Below are 7500 nucleotides of genomic sequence, written 5' to 3'. Positions count from 1 at the left end.
TAAGTCACCCATAATCTGTTTTTACGTTAGTTTCAGGCGACGGATGGTGTCTGTCCTTACAAATTCAGATCGTGACATTACGTTAAATTGACAAATTTGAAACCCGTAAGATCTGATTTATTTTGGCACCAATTGCATTGTTTAGTAACTGCGCAAAAAAATTGGAACGGCATGACAAGGGCATTTGCAATTTATTGCAGACTCTGTCACGTTTCCCCCACTCGGTTAGTCATTGTTTTCTTGCAATGATTTTGTTAAAAACACAAAAACAGACGCAAATAACATAACCAAGAAAGGTTGGCATCATTCATCCTCGCACTCATCTTACAATATGGCTGCCAGAATCCGGTTCTGTTAGACCATTTGGAACAATATGATTTTTTTAGTAGATTTGAGTCGTAGAATCAATCTTCAGTTTCTATCAAATCACACATTCAAAATTATATTTTTTAAGTAAAAACTAAAACCATTAGGAATTCACTAAAAAGAGAAGATATTAGGTTTGCTTTTCTTTATATGGACAATCTGCCATGAACTGTATCTACGTGTAGCTTAAAGAAATTGTGGATGATGATATATAAGTTGACCTAATTTAACAACACATGAATTAATTGGAAAATGTAAACGCAGGTCATTGTCAATCTTGGTGATTTTTGCTATGTTATTAGTATTGAGCTTTACACTCGTAGTCGCACCTAGTAATTTTGCGTGAATACACAGAAGTCATACATTCAATATGAATACATTCATGCAAAGCCAAACACATACAAACACACACATACATACATACATACATACACACACACACACACACACACACACACACATATATATATATATATATATATATATATATATATATATATATATATATATATATATGTAAACGTTTATAATAAAAATTATATGATAAATGTAGACAAATAAGTTGAAATGTGTTTAACATTTCTTGAGACTTGTGTACTTTTACAAACTACTAATACCAATCATTCTGTTTCCTACTAATCATATGCAAAGGTATATTATTCTCTAAGAGATTTCTTTTCCTTTCCCGCAGATTCTTACCAACCTGTCTCCGAGAACAGGCATAAATAAAAAGAATGCATACTGCAAGCAGAAGATATTTCTCTACAGTGGTACTGGTGATACTTCTCCTCATCTGCGTCTGCGCGGTCAAAGCCCGGTATTTAGATGTAAGTATTACCATAAGTTACGCATGGCTATAATAATTTAAATGTATTGTAGTTTTTCTTTAATTCTAAATAAAACAAAAAGAGATACTTAGTTGGAAACGAGGTGGCTTAGTTCTTCAAATAACTTTAAGCTCAAATGACCAGTGACTCTTTGTGGCATCGCTACGATTCAACTCATATAAACTAATCGCCCGTTTAGTACTATCTGATAGCTATTGAAAGATTCTGAGATTTAATATACATTGCCTCCAATTATGTTATAAAGAGTATTTACCAAAAAAATCAACAGTACACATAATAAATTTCTATAAACATCTTCTCAATATATATATCCTTTCTCAAGATCTGATTTACGTTTTTCAGTTACCACTGTCCGTCAACATATAATAATCTATGAATTGCTACTTCAGCATGACAGTTCACAAACGAGATTGAATTCTTTAAGTAAACAATTAAAAACCCGTAGGCTTCTCATGATGTGATTTAACCCATAGGATTCATAATTCATCTTTTCATCTAGCACAGAAGAAACATTACATATCATAATGTAAAAACGGCAAAACACGAGATGCAGAAAACAGCACAGCATTCAACCAAAATTTTGGTTATGCAACTATTTATGTTGCTGAGATGGGATGACGGTGCTATTTATGTAGACACTAGACTCTTCTTCTACCACGCGTAGTGTTAGTGAGTTAAAGAAACCTCAGCAGGCCAGAGATATAGACTAATCTTCGATTCAAGTTTATCTTTTACGATATCGTCTCTGATGAGACATTTCCTATTTCCGTGTGTGATGTAATACGTGGTGTTCCCCATTCACAAATTTTTCATTAGTGATTGGGAGAAAAGTATGCTAGTCCTAAATGCTTGGAGAGAGAGAGAGAGAGAGAGAGAGAGAGAGAGAGAGAGAGAGAGAGAGAGAGAGAGAGAGAGAGAGAGAGAGAGGTCATATGCTTATTCTCAAAGGAATACTTAAAAGCAACAGATGCTTCCTGTATCGCTTACAAACTCCTGTAGACTATAGTGTCATTAAACTAAAACTATGAATGCCCCTTGCCCCAATTCAACCTTGAGGATATGTAAACGGGAAATGACGAGGGATTTGTTATATAAACACATTACCATCAGTAGTTGAAAATGATCAAGTAATTCAACATATTTCTTCAGAAAGATTTGTTGTAAGGTTTATTTTATTTTTTTTTTTATTTTGAGCTTTCGGGTTTTTTTCTAAATCTGATTGAAGGTAACGATTATTACGATATGTTGACTTTGGGCAAGCCTTCTATGTAAACACTACTTCGTTCTTCGATGAGAATTTGTGGTGAATAGGGCAAATAAACTTACATCTATGCCTATAACTCAACCAAAATGCACACATTGACCTATTTACTTCAAATTGCGGTTCACATAATTAAGAATACAGTATATATATATATATATATATATATATATATATATATATATATATATATATATATATATATATATATATATATATATATATATATATATATATATATATATATATATATATAGAAAGATGGATAAATAGATACACAAACAATATATGAATTACCGCGGTACACCGACACATGCACTCATACAAAGAAACACACACACACACACACACACACACACACACACACACACACACATATATATATATATATATATATATATATATATATATATATATATATATATATATATATATATATATATACACATTTGCTAGATAGTAGGTAGGGACAGTCCCATACCAACTATCTAGCGACGACAGGCGAATACTATCAGAGGCCCTTTGCGTAAATAGGCGTAAGAGATGATGATGATGATATATATATATATATATATATATATATATATATATATATATATATATATATATATATATATATATATATATATATATATATATATATATATACATACATAAATTGTGTCTTTGTGAGTGCATGTGTATGTATCACGGCTACATGATCTCCCAGATCCATTACACGAATCATCACAAACTCAGCTAGTTAAAACAAAAAGCTTTGCTCCTCCGTATATTTATCCAACCTTAAGATGAACTTGAAAGACGGTTCTTTATAAACTGTTAGGTTAACTAGGAAGTGTGTGGACTCTATCATGATTTGAAAACGTTCGTTTAGTTGTATTCTGATTTATGATTTTTAGGAAATATAGTATAGAAATGTCTGATTGGCATTAAACACTTTGAATATCTTTCGCGTTGCTTTCATATAAAATCTGAATATTTCTTGACTGTAAAATAGATTGTAAGCTTCGTTTTCGTATATTCCAGCTTTGACTAAATTATGGAATGATCTTCCTAATCGAGTAGCTGATTCGGAGGAAAATCAGACATTCAAACTTTTTATGTTTTTATGTTGAACAGGGTGACATAAGTCTCTATAGTTTATATATGAATAATGTATTTTAATGTTGTTTCTGTTCTTGAAAAATTTTATATAAATTGTTCATTACTTCTCTTGTCATTTATTTATTTTCTTTCCACACTAGACTTTTTTCCCACTTAGTGCCCTTATGCTAATAGCATTCTGGTTTACAGCTAGAGTTGTAGCTTAACTAATAATAATAATAATAATAATAATAATAATAATAATAATAATAATAATAATAATAATAATATCAAAAGTTAAGGGGCTGACTGGTATTATTAAACATTTTTTAAATGTGTTCTATATCGAATGCCGTGTTGCATGATAAAAATAACTTGAGATTCCATAATACATTATACATCAATAAAGTATTCTTGAACAAACACAAAAAAACTAATTATATACTGTATACTTGTCTATGAAATTGGATGCCTTTTTCTGTGCACACTGCGATTAATTCTAAATTCATATACGAAATAGGGCGAAGAGAGAGAACATTAACTTGTATGTGGAAACCAAAGATAACTTAACGATTAGATAGAGCCTCGCAATATTGATAAAATAAGGGATTCTGTACAATCGCAGACACCAAAGTAATTAGGGCAGTAGACCACTTTAAAGGAAATTGACTGGTAATTACTGATAGACACCTCCAAAAAATCGTAAGGTATATAAGCAAATCAGTTACTAACCAACCGTTCTCCCCAAATTCCCGACCTTAAGTTTGGTAGTAAAGACGGTTGTTTCCTCTCTTCCCAGCCATACGGTGACGCCATTGACAGCAACTGTGAGGGAAGATGCTACCGAAGGGACCCCGTAGGTATTTGCAGGCCAATATTTGCTTGCTCTGAAGCACCATTCTTAGGGGCAGCCATCATCGACGGCCGGTGCAACGAACGCTGCCACTCGAAAGTGCGCGGGAAATGTAGACTGATCTACTCCTGCCTTTTCGGAGGCACATGAAATGTAAACAAAACTAACTTTTGCGTTTCTCAGATGAACAAAATGTTTGCTCAATATTTTTAGAAAAATTTTATTTTACGTCATTATTGTGAAAGATCTAACAATGTGCATCATAGGTGATCAAAGTTTTAGTATAATTTCGCAAAAAAAAAAAAAAAAAAAAAAAAAAAAAAAAAAAAAAAAAAAAAAAAAAAAAAAAAAAAAAAAAAACTGTCAGAGACATTACAATGGCTCTTAAAACTTAGTTTCGAAAACTTTCAAGGTCATGTCATAACGTTTGATACATGCTTCGAAATTTTCTGGAAACTCTTTAGGTATATTGTTATAATAACGTTTCATATACTTTAATCGACTCGACCTTTCATAAATATATAACAAGAAGTCTCGAAACCTACTGTAGTTGTCCATACATACTAGAGGTTAAACTTTCCATCAATCAACACAACATAATATTCTCAGACTGAAACCACTTGCTGTGTGCACATATATTTGTATTTTAGTCTACCACATCGAACTGTACGGGTTAGGAATGTCTACGCCAAGTGATGAGAATACCAATCACAGTCCAAAGTTGAAGAAATGATAAACGATTTGTATATACTTTTTATTCCAAATAACTCTATCTGTATTTATTTTATACTTGATTGAAAAAAAAATATTAATTGGCAAATAAAAAATATATATAATTTAAGGTAACGTCATTTTAAATCCACGATATTGTACCAAACAAATGAATTTAAAAGATTCCATTGCATAAAATACTATTAAAAATGCATGCTATAGGCTATATATGTATATAACATATATGTAGATATATATATATATATATATATATATATATATATATATATATATACACACATACATATGTATATACAGTATATATATACATATATATATATATATATATATATATATATATATATATATATATATATATATATATATATATATATATATGTATATATACAGTATATATATATATATATATATATATATATATATATATATATATATATATATATATGTATATACATATATATATGTATATACATATATATATATATATATATATATATATATATATATATATATATATATATATATATATATATGTGTGTGTGTGTGTGTGTGTGTATGAGTTTTTTGTCTGAGGATGAGCATGTATGAAATAGCTACCAATTACAATAAGAAACTATGTTACGATTGAATAAAATCTGCCTTTCCATTAAATAAAGCTTTTGAATTACTCCTAGTACCGAGTTCCACCAAGCCCAAGTCAAATCACTAACTGAACAACAGACGCAACACAACAACAACAATCTTCTTCCTAATATTTTGCCGGTCACAGTAACACCGTGAAAGGCCGAGTAGAAAGTGAGAATCAACTCAGTGATTAATAAGAGATTGGGTTAGTAAATGTAATGTTAAATATAAGGCTAGGGAAGCTCGTCCGAGATACTATGGCAGTGCAATAAAAAGGGAAGAGGTGGAACCTTGGAGGTGAGAACTCATAGTCAGGGCCTCTCCAGTAGTATTAATCCTCCCAGGGTGGAACGTAGTATTAATCCTCCCAGGGTGGAACGTAGTATTAATCCTCCTAGGGTGGAACGTAGTATTAATCCTCCCAGGGTGGAACGTAGTATTAATCCTCCTAGGTTGGAACCAACCAAGAGAGTTAAAATCATGGGGATGAGTAAGGGGGGGGGGGGCGTCAGCGAATCACATGGATGGTTGTTGGTTTTAGGTTGCTGCCTTATGTAAAGTACGGGCTCTTGCGTTGGCAGCCCGTAAGTAAGGATGATGCGAGTATGAATATGGGTGAAGTGGGACTTCAGGAAGATGGTGGAAGGAATAGAAATAAGTGGAGAAAGTTGATTATAACGTCTGGCCCTGCTATACAGTGGAACTAATATGGTCGAAAGAAGGTTACGCAATTTAAATGATTAATAATGCGCTTGGACAAACGCCTAAATGCATGGGGAACATTCTCTATACCCGGTGCAAAAATTTACTGGAAAAATACATTATCGTAATGGGAACCAGAGCGGCCACTCGGTAGAGCGCATACCTTCGCCGCCGCCACTTCTGTCAGCAAGAAAACTGATGATGTTCATGCAAATCGGATAAAAATTGACTACGTCATAACAAAATGAAAGTTTTTGACCTTTTGCTTACCTTGACCTTAGACTCAATTAATTCCAGAATCTAATCAAATTGTCCTTGGATCATGGCCAATCATCCCACCAAATTTCATGAAATTAGGTCAAATAGTTTTTGAGTTATGCGAATCACAAACACAGACAGACATACAAATAAATAAAAACACAAAAAAGGGTGATGGCATCACTATATCATGTTGCATATCCCAAGATATGCAATTAAATAAAGCACATTTTGGCACTAGTTTCATGCAAATCAGTTAAAATCGACCACGATATATCTTAAAGAATCACTCCCAAAATCTAATCAAATTGTCTTTGGATCAGGATCAATCATTCCACCAAATTTCATGAGATGTCAAATTGTTTTTATTAGTTTTGTGATTGGCTTTTTACCATTTCGTGACCTTGGCCTTGACTTTTGACCCAATCACACCCAAATTCTAATCAAATTGTACTTGGATCATAGCCAATTATCCCACCAAATGTTATGTGAGTTATGCAAATCATAAACACAGACAGAATATGCCTACCAAAAAACATAACCTTCGTCTAAACGAAGTAGGCGAAGGTAATTAGAGCTACATTTGCCAAATAAAAAAAAAATATTATCGGAATTTTACAAACAAATCTTTTTGCGGAAGTAAATTAAACATCAAAAGATTCAAGAACATGTTTGCCTATTCTGTTACCTAGTTTCGCTCAATGTTACAAAGAACGGATTCTGGTGAATTCAATAACATATTAATAGTTGCCAACTTATTCAAGTATGAATTG

The 7500-nt window shown here is 32.0% G+C and overlaps 1 long non-coding RNA gene across 1 annotated transcript in view; it reads left to right on the top strand.

Moving 5' to 3' along the window:
• Window positions 1-7500, top strand: part of LOC137630109 (uncharacterized) — a 9769-nt gene that overhangs the window by 159 nt on the left and 2110 nt on the right. Inside the window, exon 2 of the long non-coding RNA XR_011041659.1 lies at window positions 1058-1193. This is a non-coding gene — a long non-coding RNA (uncharacterized lncRNA). The remainder of the gene's footprint in view (window positions 1-1057; window positions 1194-7500) is intronic.

The sequence above is a fragment of the Palaemon carinicauda genome, chromosome 38 (genome assembly GCF_036898095.1).
Source record: "Palaemon carinicauda isolate YSFRI2023 chromosome 38, ASM3689809v2, whole genome shotgun sequence".
Lineage (NCBI taxonomy): Eukaryota > Metazoa > Arthropoda > Malacostraca > Decapoda > Palaemonidae > Palaemon > Palaemon carinicauda.
The sequence above is the reverse complement of the archived record's forward strand: the minus strand, read 5'-3'. Positions and strand labels throughout refer to the sequence as shown.